We start from the raw sequence: 18,469 nt of genomic DNA on the forward strand, positions 1-18,469 counted from the left end.
GCGGCCCTTTGAGGAGTGTTTTATTACATCATCTCCATTTACAGAGAGGGACATGAGCCTTTGAGAGACAATGTGCTTGCCCAGGATCCTATGTCCAGGAAGTGTGGGGCCCGTGTTTTAACCATTCTACTCTCCACCTTCTAACGCTCAAGTTGCGTGGTTCACATCCTGGAGAGTAGGGCCCCTGCAGGAAGGGAAGAAGGAAGGATTGGGAAAGGGTGCCCAGGGGAGATTTAACTGTTTTGATGGGGTTTTATTGCTTCATATCTGTAGATTGTATACTGTGACATAATAAAAAAATATGTTTGGTCTCTGCCTCTGGTTTCCTGACACTAGAGCTACTAAGACCCTTGGAATCCCTGGAGCGATGAGTGTCTTTTTGTATGTTAATGAGATGAATGGTGGCTGAAAGCTCCTAGATAGCTTCAGGTTGGGGGCTGGTTGCCAAGGGAACCAACCATGAGAATGTTGGGTCTTTCAGATCCTCACCCCCACCAACCTCACCCCATCTTTCAGGAAGGGGAGAGGCTGAAGATTGAGTTCAGTCACCAATGGCCAATGATTGAATCAATTATGTCTACCTAATGGAACCTCCATAAAAACCCTAAGACGGGCTTTGAGAGCTTCTGAGTCAATGAATGTGTACCTGTGCCAGGAGGGTGGTGCACCCCCAACTCCACAGGGACAGAAGACCCTTCCCACATACCTTGTCCTATGTCCCTCTTCATCTGGCTGTTCATCTATATCCTTTATAATAAACCAGTAATAGTAAGCAAAGTGTTCCCCTGACTTTTCTGAGTCATTTTAGCAATTTATCAAACATGAAGAGAAGGTCACCGGAACCCCCGATTTGTAGCCAAGTTGGTCAGAATTACTGGAGGCCCAAGACTTGCAACAGGCATCTGAAGTGTGGGCAGTCTTGTGGGACTAGGGCCTTAACCCATGAAATCTGATGCTAACCCCAGGTAGATAGTGTCAGAATTGAATTGAATTGTAGGATGCCCAGTTGGTGCCTAGAGTCATAGAACTGGAATGGTGTGGGGGAAAAAACCCCACATTTGGTGTCAGAAGTGTTGTGAGCGTAAAGAAACAAGGGCTGGCTGGTTAGCTCAGTTGGTTAGAGTGCGGTGTTAAAACCCCAAGGTCAAACGTTTGGATCCCTATACTGGCCAGCTGCCAAAACCAAAAAAGAAATAAGTTTCCTTTTATATACCATATTTGTTTTATTAATCTATGTATTTTGTGAGTTTTAAAATTTGCATTAATAAACTTTATCTTTTTAATTTAGACTTTGTGATTTCAAGATTCAATGAGTCTTGGATACCAAGAGTCAACGGAGATAGTATATGTATTCTGGGAGGAGAAAAGAGCAGATATGGCCTTTGATGCAGCCAGACCTGAGTTCAAATTCTAAGTCCTAAACATCCTGGCTGTGTGACCTGAATCAGCTCCTCAACCTTTCTGAGTTTGTTCTCCCCTTTGCAAAGTAAGGATTATGATAGCAACCTTGCAGAGCTGTTAGAATAAATAAAAATTTGGCACACAGCCAAGAAGATGCTCAAGAAATGAAACTGTTACTATTCAAATATTTACTGTCAAGATATTTTCTGGATAATCAAAACGAATAAAATCATATATCCACACAAAAACTTGCACATGAATGAATGTTCATAGCACCATTATTCATAATATCCAAAAAGTAAAAACAATCCAAATATCCATCAACTGATAAGTGGGTAGACAAATGTGGTATATCCATATAATGGAATATTATTCTGTCATACAGAGGAATGAATATATCAATAAAACTGTTATAAAAAATAAAATAAAATAAAGAATAGGGCTGGCCAGTGTGCTCAATTGGTTAAAGTGTGGTGTTTATATAACACCAAGTTCCCGGATTTAATCCTTGTTACTGGCTAGCCACCAAGATAAAAAATAAAGAAATAAATAAAAATAAAGGAATAAAGTACTGATTCATGGCACAACATGATGAACCTTGAAAACATTATGTTAAGTGAAATAAGCCAGACACAAAAGGCTACATATTGTATGATTCCATTTATGTGAAGTGTCCAAAACAGGCTAATCCTTTAGAGACAGAAAGATTAATGGTTGCCAGGGGGTGGGGGAGAAGGGGACAGGGAGTGGTGGCTAATGTGCTCAGGGTTTCCTTTCAGGTGATGAAAATACTCTGGAATTAGTGTTGATGATGCATGACTTTGTGGATACAAGGAAAACGATTGAATTGTACAATCGTAAAAGGGCGAATGTTATGATACATGAATTATATCTCAATTTTTAAAAACATTGTAATGATGGGTAGAATGCACATTTACTTTTGCTTCCTCTCTCACTTTGTTTCAGTTACATTGACAATAGATCTTTTTTCTTTTTTTATTGAAATATAATCGATTAAACATATTTGTAGGGTACAGAGTTGAATATCAATACCTGTGTATAATGTGTGATGATCAAATCAGGAGAATTAGCAATTCATCATTACAAAACATAATCATTTCATTGTGTTGAGGACATTCTACCTCCTCTCTTCCAGCCATTTGATAACATGCAGTACATTAATGTTAATTATTGCTGCCTAGCTCAGACAATAGATTTTCTAAAAAGTGTAAATCTATAAGGTTAAGTAGAACAGAAAACAACAAAAGAATTTTACAAGCTGGAAAGCAGATGGATTAGTGTTAAGTCCCTTAGCAGACCTAAAAAAGCTGAATCCTAAACTTGCAGCTAGAAAAGCTGAGAAGCCACCTATTACGTGGCAGTCCAGACTCTATGGAATTGCTATGACAAGTACCTGGGTGGTGAGTACAGGTAGGGCTAAAAAGAGAAGGATTGTTTGGAAGTCTGTTTATAAAACAGTCCGATACCCACGTCCTCTCCCTCCCTGAGTTCCTTTTTCCCTCCCTGAGAGAAGACTGGGTGGAAGTGTATTCCCTACGCATAGCAGGGCGGGAGCCCTGTACTGAAACTGGGAATCCCAGTCTTCACCACTACTGAGAATGCCCCAAGCCAGGCCTTCTCCTTCCACGCAACAGGCTGGAGGAAACTTTGGGGAGCATGACCACCCCAGGAGGAAAGACCTAAAGCTTCTGACTTTGGGGGTTCCTTGATGAAGGGAACCAACCTGATGACCCTATAGCAGGTGGATGAGCCCTACTCATGGGTCACAGCTTCCGCTCAGCTTTTTTGACAATCAAGAATCATGGGACATCTAAAGAAAGCCTTTAACATAAAAAAGAGTGAACAAAACAAATAACCAAATGGAAAAGAGAACCACAGAGAAACAAACTGTCATCAATAGCCTTAGGGTGATAAAGGATGACACTGCCTCCATGAAACAAGAACAGGATGCTATTGAGGCATAAGTATTATAGAAAAAGAAAAAAACAGCTTTTGAAGATTAGAAGTACAAGGGCAGATATTAAACAATCAGTAAATGGAAGATAGCTTTTTTTTTTTAATCTCCCAGAAAGTAGACCACAAAGATAAAGAAAAAAATCAGACAGCAAAGATAAGAGAATTAAAGATGAGTCCAGGAGGCCCAACAGCCAAAGGTCAGAATTCCAGAAATAGAGAACAGAGAAAATAGGGAGGAAGAAATCACCGGTGAAATAATGCATTATTTCTCCAGAACTCAAGGACATAAATTTCCAAGCTGAAAGGGTCCAGTGTGTACCAAGAACAAGATATGAAAATAATTTCACAGCAAGGCACGTCACCATGAAGTTTCAGAAAAATGAAGACAAAGAGACGATTCTATAAATTTCCAGAAAGGAAAAACAAGACAGATACAAAGGATCAAAAATCAAAACGACTTTAGACTTCTTAACAGTAACCCTGGAAACCAGAAGACAAATGGAGCAATGGACTTCAAAACTCTGTGGAAAAGTTATTTCTACCCTGGAATCTTTACTGAGTCTAATTATCAAATGGGTATAAGGGTATCATTACGATATTTTCAGACATCCACTATCTTAAAAACATTTCTTTCCATACACCCTTTCTCAGAAAGCTTCAGGATAGTATGCTCCTTCCTAATGAAGAAGTTCACTAAGCAAAAAGGATGACCTGGGATACAGGAAACTAAAGCTCAACCCCAAACAAGAAATAGTCAAATAAAAAAATAAAATTAAAAAGTTAAAAAATTTTTTTAAATAAAGTTCAGCCCCTGAGAGGGGATGGGGAGCCACAGGATGCTAGCAGAGAGAAGTCCCAGGAGGAAGGCAACAGGTCCAGATTGGATCAGGCCCAAAGGCTCTGAAAGACATTTCTTCAACAAGATAGAATTGATAAATATCTGATACATCTGAATGTACAGACAGGCAATTTAGATCATTTTTGTAGAATGTGAGGTTGAATTATGATGATTTCATAGAAAATTAAGCAAATGAAAAACCAAGACCTACTAACTCTTGGGAAAACAAAAGTTATATAGGAAATGAATGGTAAACCTAGTATGCTATGTAGCTCAGCTATGAAGAGTGTTTATGCTGTCCTGACATGGTAAACACTGAATACTGATATCACCAAACACACGATAGAGGCACACGGGAGAATGAGAAGATAGGGAGGGGGACGTGGGGGGCAGGGGAGGAAAGAGAGCCAGGTCTTCATCTTCCAAAGTGAGAAGCCAACCAGATCATGTCTAAAGCACAAAAATCAGGAAGTAACAATACCAGAAAATTATTCAGAGGTATGGAAGTAAATACCAAAAGAATCAGCTAAAAAACTGGAAAGGGGTGTGAAGAGGAGGGTAAGGATCTACTGTTTTTCACAGCAAGTTCTGTAGAAGTATTTGGTTCTTCCAACTATGTGAAGCCATAACTGTGATACAAAGTAAGACTAAACTTAAAGAAAAACTGCATCAGAGTCAGTAGATTCTAAGCTGATTGTGACAAAATGGCAGTTCGAAATCTTTCCCTGTGAAGCAGCTTTAGGGCAAGGCTTTGGATGACCCCAAGGCCATCTCTTCTTGCCCACAGAAGGCTAGAGACTGATTCCAGTCAGGAGAGTGGGCGCCAAGACTGAATTTCCCAAGGTGGGCTGGGCGATAGCTCTTTCCATCATCCCTAACAGGGTCAGAGGTTCCAGTTTCGCAGTCGTCACACAGATCCCCCAGCCCAGTGGGGAAGTACTGTTCCACCCGCCCCTGCCTGCAAGGGCAAGGAGACAGAGGGGCAGGAAGCAAAGGGCTTGGATGCCATACCATTGTCATGATACGGGGTAAGGCAGAACCAAGCTCCCTCATTATTCATATGGAGAAAATCTGACTCAGAGAGGGGAAAGGAACAGACCCAAGGTCACACGGCAGGGTCCACAGAACTGGAACTGGCCCCTGCAATAGGGCACAAGTGTTAAAAACAAAAGGGCTGGAGGCAGACTACTTGGATTCACATCCCTGGTTGATTCCAGGTCTGGGGAAGGTAAAATACAGATGAATCTGAGACATCTTCCTCCCAACCCCCACCAAAAAAAAAAAAAAAAAAAAGCAAGAAAGTACTCAAAGACTCCTGGGATTTGTCAGAGGTCCCAGGAGCCAACTTGAAGGGGCACCTACCAGTCAAATGTGGGACAATGCCAGCCTCAATTAGAATAATTTACCCTGCCTCTTAGAAGGAACTATATAGTTCAGTCCCAGTCACTGAGTAAAAACTTTACCGAAGAACACAAGCTTTTCGCATTCTTGCACAAGAAAAGATAGACTTAGAAAATCTCTTTTTGTGACCCCCAGTGTAATAATTGATCAGGAAAGAATGATCAATGGATACCAACACTATGAAATGAAAGTTTGGGGGACCGGCCAGCCACCAAAAGAAGAAAAAAAGGTTGAGGGAGAACAGAGTAGTCATATGCCAAAGCTCCTTGCTGGTTGCAAAGAAGGAAAGATGCTTTACAAGAGTAAAAAAAAAAAAAAAAAGGTAGTATGGTCTTGCTGTCATGACCTCAAACAAGTGATCAAACTTAGCATCACCAGTAGTGGAACAACCTGACTTGAATTGTTCAGAAAGAGAGAGAGATGAAATTAATAGTTGAATCTAGGTGTTGGGTATATAAATAATCAACTTTTCTGTACGTTTGAAATTTTTCATAAGAAATGGTTGGGAAAAATTTAAAGGCAATTGTGAACAAATCCAATGTCCTCCTTTACAGGAACTGTGTTAGTTACTAAGAAGACACTATATTCCCATCATAGTTACATTGACTCCTGCGGGGACAGTGAACTCCTTCACAGCGTATGCATATAATGTATGTTTTAATCCTCAGCAAAATTTCAACAACTATCAGAAGTTTTGTTTTGATAGAACAAAAATTTCCAGCTCCACCGCTTACCAGATGTGTGATTTTGAGCATGTTACTTAAATCCTCCATACCTCAGTTTCCTCACCTGTAAAATGCGCATGCTAATACAACCTATCTCATCAGGGTGCTGGAAAGATTGAATGAATTAATACAGTCATGACTGACATAGAAAAAGTGTATAATAAATTTAGGTAGTTCAGTGATATAACTTTTTTCTTCAAACTTATTAAATCTGAATCTGAGACCCTGCGAGTGTGCAGAGATTTGGAGCTGTTCAACAGGGCCACAGGGGGACTCACGCTCCCTCTCTCGACCTTCCTGGGAGTCTTGCCCCATGGTGTCACACCTAACCTAGACTAGGAGACTGCCTGATACACCTGTCTTCCCCTGGTCTGGGCACTCCAGGCTTACAGGTGTGTGTTCCTACCAGTTCACCTGGAGTGAGCCAGGTGGGTGGAGTCTCCTGGGACTTCCCCCTCTGCATTCTCCTCCTTGGTTCCTAAGTCCCAAATGAGTCACCCCAAGGAGCAGGCAGGCAGTGCATGCCCAACCCTGCCCACTGTCCACATGGCCCAGCTCATCCTTTTTGTGTGAGGCCTTCTTGGACCCCAGTAAACCTTGGCCATAAACAAAGGGACCAGAAAAGGGGCTCTTTGTGGGAAGGGAGCAGGCCTGGACTCCAGTCCTGTATCTGCTATACCTGTCCCAGGCAAGCATAGATCACTTCTCTCATTCACTCATTCATTTATTCAACAGTTATTTATTGAGCATCTACTTTGTGCCAGGCGCTGTTCTATATGCTTGGGATATGTGAATGAATGAAGCTATTTCTCTGTCCTCAATAGAATTTACATTCTAGTGGCAGGAGATAAACAAGTAAATTGTATTATTTGTTAGAGAGTGACAAGTGCTATGGAAAAAGAGAACTTATTTCCGGAGAAGCAGGATGTGGGACAGGTTGCAGGATTTCATAAGGTGTCGGGATGGGCCTCATCAATGAGGTGAGATCTGAGCACAGGCTTGAAGGATGGGAGGTAATTAACCAAGCCCACGTCTGCAGGAAGGGTGTTCTGGGCAGAAGGAAGAGTCAGAGTGAAGGCCCCATTGTGGGAAGGTGCCTGGCATGGCTGAGGAAGAGCAAAGAGGCCAGTGTGGCTGCAGTGTCTGAGATGGGGCATGAGGGGACATGAGGTCAGCGAGATATGGATCCAGATCCTGCAGCCATTGACAGGACATTGATAGGTTTTACTTTGAGTGACACAGGGAGCCATGGGAAGGCTGTAAGGAGAGGAGTGTAGTCATCTGCCTTGTGGTTTTTTTTTTGTTGTTGTTGTTTTCTAAAGATGACTGATAAGGGTATCTTAACCCTTGACTTGGTGTTGTCAGCACCACACTCAGCCAGTGAGCGAACCAGCCATCCCTATATGGGATCTGAACCCATGGCCTTGGTGTTATCAGCACCGCACTCTCCCGAGTGAGCCACGGGCTGGCCCTTGCCTTGTGTTTTAAAAGGATGTCTCTGGCTTCTGCATTGGGAATCTATACAATGGGGCAGATAATCTGGCTGCCTTTTGGGACTGCTGTGAAGGCCAGAGGGAAGACCGGACAGGGAAACACTTTGCAACAAAAGGCCTGACTGTAATTACAATGTTTCTGGGAGAAAGAGACTAGCTGCTCTGCTCAATCCCATTTTATGGAAGGGTGTACTGAGCCCTGGAGAGGATTATGATTTGCCAAGGGCCTTATGTTCTACAATCAACTTAGGATCTGAGACTCCCCCACTCTTCTCCCAGGGTGAGTTGCTATCTGGCAGGTAGGTAACTAGCATGACCTTTGGACACCTGATGGCAGCTGGTGCTGCTGAGTGGGACTGAGTTCCCTCCCCCATGATTCATTCATTCATCAAATATTTCTTAAGTGCCAGTTGTATGCCAGGCATTGATCTGGATGTGCAGCTGGGACACAGAGGCATTTGAAGACACCAGGAGAAGGCTGACTCTCTGGTGGGGTCAGGGTTCGGTCTGTGCAGGAGTCAGATATGAATCAGAGACCAGGCTGTCAATGGCTGGGGTTGTGCTTAGTGGCCAGGGGTCATCTGTGGCTGGGGTCAGGTCACAGTATGGGTCACAGCACAAGGCTGGAGGCTGTGGTGAAAAGTCAAGCTGGAGAGGCAAGTCCTGATGTCATTGGAAGTGTGAAGGACAGAGGACGAAGAATAAAATGTCAGGAGGAAAGGTCCACACAGCTCCAGTCAGACTGTATGTGAGGAGAGGAGTGAGACCATGATGCTGCTGAGCTTTCACATTTGGGTGACGAGAAGAAGATGATGTCACTCACACAAACAGGAAGCGTCTAGCAAGTGTGAGGAACAGAGGGAAGTGCGGAGTGCAGTGCGTGTGAGCGCAGTGAGAGACGGGGTGGGGGGGCCCCACGTCAGGCAGGTCTTATCTAAGACCAACAGGGCAGGGAGGGGCGGGGGCTGGTTTTTGTTTGAAAACGATGTGTGGCATACACATTTAAGAGGGGTAGGAGACTAGTTAAGAGTTGAAGTAGTTTAGAGATGGTGGTGACTTCAGGTGGTGGTGAGCTGTAGAGAAGAGGATGGATTTGATGGGTGTTTTGAAGGTAGAGCTGTCAGGACCTGCTGTGGGAGGGCAGGAGAGGGAGGTAGAGATGGGGCCCAGGTTTGGGGCTGTGCAATGCATGGTGGTGACATTCACCAGATGGGGAAGACTGGGAGCAGAACACCTTTGGAGCAGGTAGGATCCAGAGTTTGTTTCTGGCTGTGTGCTGTTGTGACACCCACGTGTAGACGTTAAGTAGACAGTTGGGGATACCAGACTGAAACTTAAAAGAGTGAACATATACACTTGTGAATTATCAACATGCAGACGATATTTAAAACCACAGGTCTAGGGCCGAGCTCTGAGGAGCCTCAATATTTAGAGGTGGAGCAGCCCTGCTCAGTGAGGAGGAATGTTCAGAGAGGTGGAAGGAAAATGGGAGAGGGTGCAATCAGAGATCCCAAACAAGGCTCGAAGGAGGGAGTGGTCAACGGTGTAGAATACTGCTGAGAGGACAAGTCAGGTGAGCACAGAGAGATGCCCGCTGGATGTTGCCACCTGGAGGCCCAGGGTGATGTTGACAGAGCAGGTCTGTGAACTGGGTGGGGAGGTGGACGAAGCCTGCACTGTGCGGGGAGCAGCAAGGACACAGGCACAGTGTGTTAGCATACCTGTCTGCAGGCAGGGAGGGAGGGACTGGGGATGCTGACGAGAGGCAATGGGGAGGCATCCTGCACAGCCCAGGTCCTGGCCGGGACAGGAGTTACCTCTGGCTAGCCCCAGAGCACCTCTCCAAGCAGCCAAACCAGCTCCCTACAATCCTCCTTTTTCCCTGCTCCCAGGACTCCTTCTTAGCCTGGCAGCTCACTTCCTGAATGCTGCCACCCACAGCCCCAACCACTGGGTTTGAGGGTAAAGCTCCTGCCTTTCATTCCCCCTGGAGGAGCGCTGCCTCACCTCTTTGATTGAGTGTCAATTATTCCCACGTAGTTTCTCATTTTATTGTCACAACAGCCCTGTGAGTCTCAGAGGGATTAAATGAGCTGCACAAGCACTAGCTGAGTGCTAGTAGGTGGCAAGGTCAGGATCTGAACCTGGGTCTGAGCTGTCTACAGAGTACATTTTCTTAACCACCATGCCAAACTGCCTCCCACGAGCCCCTTCCTCACTTTGACAAGTCTTAGTGAAGGTCAGGCCACCTATTCCCAAGGGGATGGATTAGAAAGGTAGATGGGATTCCTTCCCATCATTGTCTCATGTGGGCAGTTTCTACCTCTATTACTTTCCAGACAAGCTTAATATCAGTTTACCAGGCTTCTGTTCTACCAGGAATGATAGAACATCTTTTTGAGCAGTTCTTGGCATTGCTAATGGTCTGCTTGCCTGCCTCCAGAGACAGAATGCTCACTACCTTCATGAGCAGCCCATTCTAGGCAGTAAGAAAGCATGGTGATTCAGAACATGGACTCCAATCCAAGTTGTTTGGTTGAATCTTAGCTCTGCTACCTACTAGTATCCAGTGCCTCAATTTCCTTGTCTATAAAATGGTAACAATAGCAGTACCTACTTCTTAGTGTAATTATGGGAATTAAATGAGGTGCACATTTAAGTTGCTTGATAAATGCTTAATACATTTTAGCTACTAACATGATCATTATCATTATTCTTACAGGCATACCTTAGAGATATTGCAGGTTCAGTTCCAGACCACCACAATAAAGTGAATATCGCAATAAAGCAAGTCACACAAATATTTTGGATTCCCAGTGCATATAAAAGTTATGTTTACACTATTCTGTAGTCTATTAAGTATTAAGTCTATTAAGTATTAAGTGTGTCTTTAAAAACCCAGCGTACATACCTTAATTAAAAAATACTTTGTTCCTAAAAAATGCTAATGATCATCTGAGCCTTCAGTGAGTCGTAATTTTTTTGCTGGTGGAAGGTCTTGCCTCGATGTTAATGGCTGTTGACTGATCAGGGCAGTGGTTGCTGAAGGTTGGGGTCACTGCGGCAATTTCTTCAAATAAGACAACAGTGAAGTTTGCTGCATCAATTGACTCTTCCTTTCATGAAAGATTTCTCTGTAGCATGTGATGCTGTTTGATAGCATTTTACCCACAGTAGAACTTCTTTCAAAATTGGAGTCAGTCTTCTCAAACCTGTTGATGCGTTATCAACAAAGCTTAGGTGATATTCTAAATACTTTGTTGTCATTTCAACAGTGTTCACGGCATCTTCACCAGCAGTAGATTCCATCTCAAGATACCACTTTTTTGCTCATCCATAAGAAGCAACTCCTCATCTGTTCAAGTTATGTCATGAGACTGCAGCAATTCAGTCACATCTTCAGGCTCCACTTCTAATTCTCGTTCTTTCACTATTTCTACCACATCTGCAGTTACTTCCTTCACTGAAGTCTTAAACCCCTTAGAAGTCACTTCTTTCAAGTTCCTGTGAATGTTGATATTTTGATCTTCTATTAGTCCATTCTGTTGCTTATAACTAAATACCTGAAAGTGGGTGATTTATAAAGAAAACAAAATTTATTGCTTATAGTTTGTGAGGCTGGGAAGTCCAAAGTCCAGGGAACACATCTGGGGAGAGCCTTGGTGGTGGTGACAGTGACCCAGTGGCCTCACATTGCAAGAGGGTAGAAGTAGAGACAGCAGAGAGAGAGAGAGAGACAGACTTTCCTCTCTCTTCCTTTGAAGCCCTCAGAACCACACTCCTGACCACCATTTTTAATCCATGGTGATCAGGGATTGATCGATGGTGATCAGGACTGCATGGTCCTACAATCCAATCACCTCTTCAAGGCTCCACCTGTCAATTATCATAATAGGACTTTCTACCCTCAACAGTTACATTCTAATATATGAAACTTGGGGAATACAATTCAAGCTTCAGTGAGTTTGGAGGGGACATAATTCAGTCCACTACAGACCTCCTCCCATGAATCACGAACATTCTTAATGGCATCTAGAATGGTGAATTCTTTCCAGATGGTTTTTCAATTTACTTTGCCCAGATCCGTCAGAGGAATCACTGCCTATGGCAGCTATAGCCTTACAAAATGTATCTCTTAAATAATAAAACTTTAAACTGGAAATGACTCCTTGGCTCATGGGCTACAGAATGGACATTGTGTCAGCAGGCATGAAATCAGCATTAACCTTGTCCATCTCCATCAGAGCTCTTGGATGACCAGGTGCATTGTCAATGAGCAGTCGTATTTCGAAAGGATAATATGTGCAGTCATCCAGGCTTTGTTGTTCTATTTACAGAGCCCAGGCAGAGTAGATTTAGTATAATTCTTAAGGGCTCTGGGTTCTTGGAAAGATAAATGAGAATTGGCTTCAACTTAAAGTCACTGGCTGCATTAGCCCCTAACAAGAGAGTCACCCTATCCTTTGAAGCTTTGAAGCCAGGCTTTGACTTCTCTCTAGCTATTAAAGTCCTAGATGGCATCTTCTTCCAGTATAAGGCTGTTTCATCTACACTGAAAATCTGTTGTTTAGTGTAGCCACCTTCATCAGTGATCTCAGCTGGATCTTCCGGGTAACTTGCTCAGCTTCTGCATCAGCACCTGCTGCTTCAACTTGCACTTTTATGTCATGGAGATGGCCTCTTTCCTTGACCTCTGCTAACTTCAGACTTTTCTCCTGCAGCTTCCTCTCAGCCTTCACAGAATGAAAGAGCCTTGGGGCCTTGCTCTAGATTGGGCTTTGGCTTAAGGGAATGTTGTGGCTGATTTGATCTTCTGTCCAGACCACTAAAACTGTCTCCATATCAGCAATAAGCTGTTTCACTTTCTTATCGTTTGTCTGTTCACTGGAGTAGCATGTTTAATTTCCTTCCAGAACTTTCCTTTGCATTCACATCTTGGCTAGCTGTCTAGTGCAAGAGGCCCAGCTTTCCGCCTATCTTGGCTTTTGCCATGCCTTCCTCACTAGCTAAATCATTTCCAGATTTTGGTTTAAAGTGAGAGACATCCAACTCCTTCTTTCTCTTGAACACTTACAGGCCATTGTAGGATGATTCACTGGCCTCAACTTCAATATTGTGTATCTCAGGGAATAGGGGGGCCTGAGGAGAGGAAGAGAGATGGGGGAAGAGCTGATTGGTGGTGCAATCAGAACACATAACACATTTATTGATTAGCTTTGCCATCGGATATGGGTGTGGTTGGTGGCACCCCAAAACAATTACAATAGTAATATTAAAGACCACTGACCACAGATCACCATAACATATATAATAATAACCAAAAAAATCAAAATATTGTGAGAAGGTTGGCAAGTTAACTCATTCAATTAGAGTACGGTGCTGATTACACCAAGGTCAAGGGTTTGGATCCCTGTACCAGCCAGTCGCAAAAAAAAAAAAGAGAGAGAAAAATATTGTGAGAATCGCCAAAGTGTGACACAGAGACACAAAATGAGCATATGCTGTCAGAAAAATGGCTCCAATAGACTTGCTCAAGGCAGAGTTGCCATGAACCTTCAATTTGTAAAAACGCAGTATCTGCAGAGTGCAATAAAGCAAAGCACAGTAAAACAAAGTATGCTTTATTTTTCCGAGCTAGAGTTACAACTTGCCTGCCTATAACCTCCTTACCGTAGATGTAGCCCTGTTTGTTAGAATTCTTTTTTTTTTTTTTTTTTTTTTTTTTTTGGTGGCTAGCAGGTCTGGGGATCTGAACCCTTGAACTTGGTGTTAAAACACCATACTCTAACAAACTGAGCTAATTGGCCAGGTGTGTTTGTTAGAATTCTACCCTCTTCTGCACTAAACTACAGTGTATTCCTATTGTTCTGCGTTTCTTAATTTTTATTTTCTCCTGATGCCAGGTTTTCTTTTTCCAAGTTCAGTTATTCATCATGCAAACATGATTTCCACCAGATCATGGTTTCATCTTGATAGAGTCACCAGTGTTTGCCAGGCGAGCTCAACTTCACCAAATACCTGACAGGGAGTGGGGAAAGGCAGCTTCAAAGGCCTCACCTCCCTCTCTCATAGCCCTGCTTGTTTGCTCCCAGGTTTTCCCATTCACTAGATTTAGAATCCCTGCCAGTGGATCTCTCTGACTGCATACCCTAAGCAACTATCATCAGGGCAGTATTAGGTCATGATGAAGAGCCCAGACTCTAGAGCCAGACAGAACCAAGTTCAAATCCAGACTCTTCCACTTACTTGCTTTGTGATCTTGGCTGAGACACTTAGTCTCCCTAAGCCTCAGTTTCCTCACCTGCAAAATGGGACTAATAATAATCTTACCTACTTCATAGGGTATGTGAGAATTGATTAAGATAATGCATGTAAAACACAGTGTAGTACCTACCTCAATAAATGTTTGGCATTAATATTGAGGGCTATGTTGTCTAATATGGCAGCCACTAGCCACATGTGGGGATTGAGCCCTTGAAGTGTGGCTGTAAGTGTAAAACACACAATGGATTTCAGACTTAGTACCAAAAACAAGTAAAACATCTTGAGAATAATTTTTATATTGATTATATGTTGAGATGAAAATATTTTAGAAACAAATATACAAAAAAGAGAAAAAACAGAAAATATTTTGGGTGTATTGAGTTAAATAAAATATATTATTAAAATTAATGTTACTTTTTTTGTACCTTTGTATTAATATGATTACTAGAAAATTTGAAACTACATATGTGGCTCATTTTTGTGCCTTGTGTTATATTTCTTTTAGTGCTAATTCTAGTGGGTTTTTTGTTGCTATGTTTCAGTAGGGGAGAAGAGAAATGGTACATCTGGTTTGGGGGCATTTAAGTTTTGCTTGTCTCTTATGTATGGTATTTGAGTTGCAAAGGCTCTTTAGAGATCATAGAAATCCAACCTCCTCTCTGAAAAGATGAGGAGACTGAGGCACATAAGATAGGGGATATGCTAAGGGCCACGGAAGTGAAGCTGGCAAAACTCAAATTAGAACTCAGGCACCATGGCTGGCTGGTTAGCTCACTCAGTAGAGAGTGGTGTTGATACCCCAAGGTCAAAGTTTCAGATCCCCAGCCACCAACGCAGCAAGTGGCTTCCTGTCATAACAATGCTGCCACCTGGTGGTCACCCAATTCTGACTGGTGTAGGCTCCACAGCAACTGGGCTCCCTTCTGGTATGACTCTGCTACTATCCACTTCCCAACTCTCTGCAGAGACCCTAGGACAGGGAGAGGCCTCCTTCTCGACTTCCTTAGCAGCCTGGTTGTGCTAAGACTTAGATTGCTGGGGTGACACAGCGTGGTGATTAAGAGCACGTGTTAGTCTGTTTCTGTTGCTTATAACAGAGTACCTAAAACTGAGTAATGTATAAAGAAAATGAAATTTATGTCTTACAGTTTTGGAGACTCCAGGTGAGGGCCCTCTGGGTGCTAACTCTGTACAGGGTCCTGTGGCAACCAGGGTGTCACATGGCGAGAAACTTCTCACTTGCTCTCCTTATAAAGCCATCAGAAGCATGGCCATGATAACTCATGACTTCATAAATGGGTCAATTCATTCACAAGGGCACAGTCCTCACGCTACAATCACCTCTCAAAGGCCCCACCTTTCAAATACCATAATTGGATTTCCCACCCTCTTAACACTGTTACAATGGGGGTCAAGTTTCCAATACATGACCTTATGGGGGACACATTTAACCCATAGCAATTTGCTTGTCCTTCTGCCAAGAGCTCAGGGACACCCCTTTCTGGGACATTAGCCCACAAATCTGAGTATTTCTGGCTTAATGTGAATGTCAAGTTCAGCCTCCTCACCTTGGGGTTGGGGATGAGCATGGGGACGGAGCCTAGGCTTAACCTCCTGGCCACTCTCAGGGCTACCCCACCTTTCTTTGCTTGTGGCTTTCTGCTTCCTCATTCATCTTGATGACTTTTTTTTTTTTTTTTTTTCTCATTTCTTTAAAAGCCTTGGAAAGGGCCGAGACTGTGGCGCACTCGGGAGGGTGCTGCGCTGGGAGCGCGGCGACGCTCCCAGCGGCCGCGGGTTCGGGTCCTATATAGGAATGGCCGGTGCACTCACTGGCTGAGTGCCGGTCACGAAAAAGACAAAAAAATAAAAAAAATAAAAAAATAAAAGCCTTGGAAATTTCCTTTACTTCTTTGGAGACTCAGAATGTATGTTTTATTTTAACTTATCCACGATCTAGAAAGGCCGTTCACACTATCTAATTGGCTGAAATACATAGGGTGCAAGTCCAGTCATCCATTCTTTCAATGATTCATCAAGCAAATTTTTATGGAGCCCTTATTTTATGTATAGACTGGGCAGGGTGCTGGGGCAGCAACCAAGACATGAACAAGACCTACTCCCTGCCCTGTCAGAGATCACAGGTTAGTGGGGGAAATAGGCTGTTACAATAGAGGGTGAATGGTGCTGCTGTTACCGAACCCAAGTCTGGCTGCCTGCCGCCAAACAAAAACTAACATCTCAAAAGCCAAATTGTTGGTGAAGAAGGAAGCTTAATTCAGCTTAATTCACGAATACTTGTGACCTGAGGGAGATGTTAGGCTAACCCATCTCCCTGGTAAATCTGAAGGTGATGGCCAGACTCAAACCATCTCAAAGACTCAGACTTACTGAGGGATTTTTTTTTGGCAACTGCCCAGTATGGGGATCCAAACCCTTGACCTTGGTGTTATAACATCACGTGCTAACCAACTGAGCTAACCAGCAGTACTGGGGGGTTTTATAGGGGATGTTGAGGGAATGGAAAGCAGGAGGGGGACACGTGAGCTGCAAGTGCTATGTGTAAGGGGCCAGGTGCAAATTCTTCTCTTCTCGTCCTTGATGTTATCTTAGGGTCCTGCAGGATTTTGATTTGCTTCAACATAGCTTTATTGATGTCTTCCTTGGTTTCTTAGGGTCTGGATAGTATGTGTCTCACAGCAAGTCTGCAGCTCTAGGCTGACTGGAAAACAACTTTACATTTTTGTAAATAATGTCATCCTGCCCTATAACCAAGGTTCAAAATATCAAGTAACCACAGGAAATGAAGGAATTCAGAGAAATGCATGCTAAGAAAAAACGGGGTTTTTAAAATTTTCCCTACAGCCCATGCAGTTTCAAGTCCCAACATGGCTTCAGTCCTGCTCACTCCAACAGTGCCAAGTAGGAATAGAGGTGCTATGGGAATTCAATGGAGGGGCATCTTGAGAAGCATCCAGGAGGATGACTTTGAAAGAGAGATGAAGAACTGATTCTATCAGATGAGCAGAAGATAGTGAGGCCAAGTGGGGGAGAGTAGATGCTAAACAAGCCAAGCTGGGAGTGGGGAAGCACAGACGAAAAGCTGAAGGCATGCGAGGGCATGGAGAACCGGAAAACAGAAAGCAGCTAGGTTTGGCCTGGGCAGAGTGAGAGGAGGGTGAAAGCTGTGGCAGGGCCAGATAAAACACTGCAGAGACTGGGTTCTATTCTGAAGACAACAAGGGGGACAGTGGTAAAATGGCAGGAGAGTGACATAGTCCAATTAGTTTTAGGTCACGCTTTTGCACTGTGGTGTAGGGATGAAGGGGCCAGAGGGAAGATAGGGAGACCTGTTAGGAGGCAGACTGTTGCAGGAGCTCAGGGGAAAAGGTAGCCAGGAGAGGAGCAGTGGAGAAAGAACAGGGTTCACCCCTAGGGGCCTGGGTGGTGGTGCAGAATTATTGCCACCAGCTTCAGGCTCATCTGCTGAGGCTGGGCTTCCACAGTCTGCAGTCTCAGGTGCGCAGCAGCCCATCTACTGCCTCAGTGGCCAATAGGCTGCTCTGCTCCAGCCTGAGTCCCTGAGCCGCCTCGCAACTTGGCTGTCCTTGCAAACTAAAACCCTGAACGGAACTGCTTCCAAAGACCTGCTGATTGCATCCCTGGTTACCAGGAAACAGCAGGACGAGTTGCAAAGTCCCACCAGAGGAAACGAAAAGAATACTCCAGCAACCGCCAGCATTTTTCCACCAGGATTCCAGCCAGCTTTCATGCTGCTTGGCATAACAACTGAACAGGCATAGGAATAGCAACAGCTTCTTCAGCACCAGGCACTGTGCTGAACACTTTCATCTTGATTAACTCTTGTGATGCTCCATGAAGCAGCCATCATTGCAGTTGTTTTCACTAAAAGGCTGAGAGGTTAAGCCTAAGGTTACACAATCAGAAGCCGTGAAACTGGGATTTTCACCAGGCATGTCTACCTCTTGAGGATCTGTGCACCACATCCTGCCTTAGAAACCAGACCGACAATAGGAAAGCACCCCTTGAGATTTTTTTTCCCCTAATAATTTGATTTTGAAATAATTCATGTTTTCTTTATTTTGGAATCATTTTAAATGTACCAAAAAGTTGCAAAAATAATGTAGCCCTTCTACATACCATTCACCCAGTTTCCCCTCCTGTTACTATCTTACATTATGTGATACATTTGTCTAAAGTCAGAAATGAACACTGATTAATTGGATGCATTACTAAATGAACTCCAGACTTTGTTTTTCACTACTTTTCACACTAATGCCCTTTTTCAGTTCCAGGATCCAGTCCAGGATACCACATTGCATTTAGTTATCACATTTCTTTAATCTCTG

Source organism: Cynocephalus volans, chromosome 2 (genome assembly GCF_027409185.1).
Source record: "Cynocephalus volans isolate mCynVol1 chromosome 2, mCynVol1.pri, whole genome shotgun sequence".
NCBI lineage: Eukaryota > Metazoa > Chordata > Mammalia > Dermoptera > Cynocephalidae > Cynocephalus > Cynocephalus volans.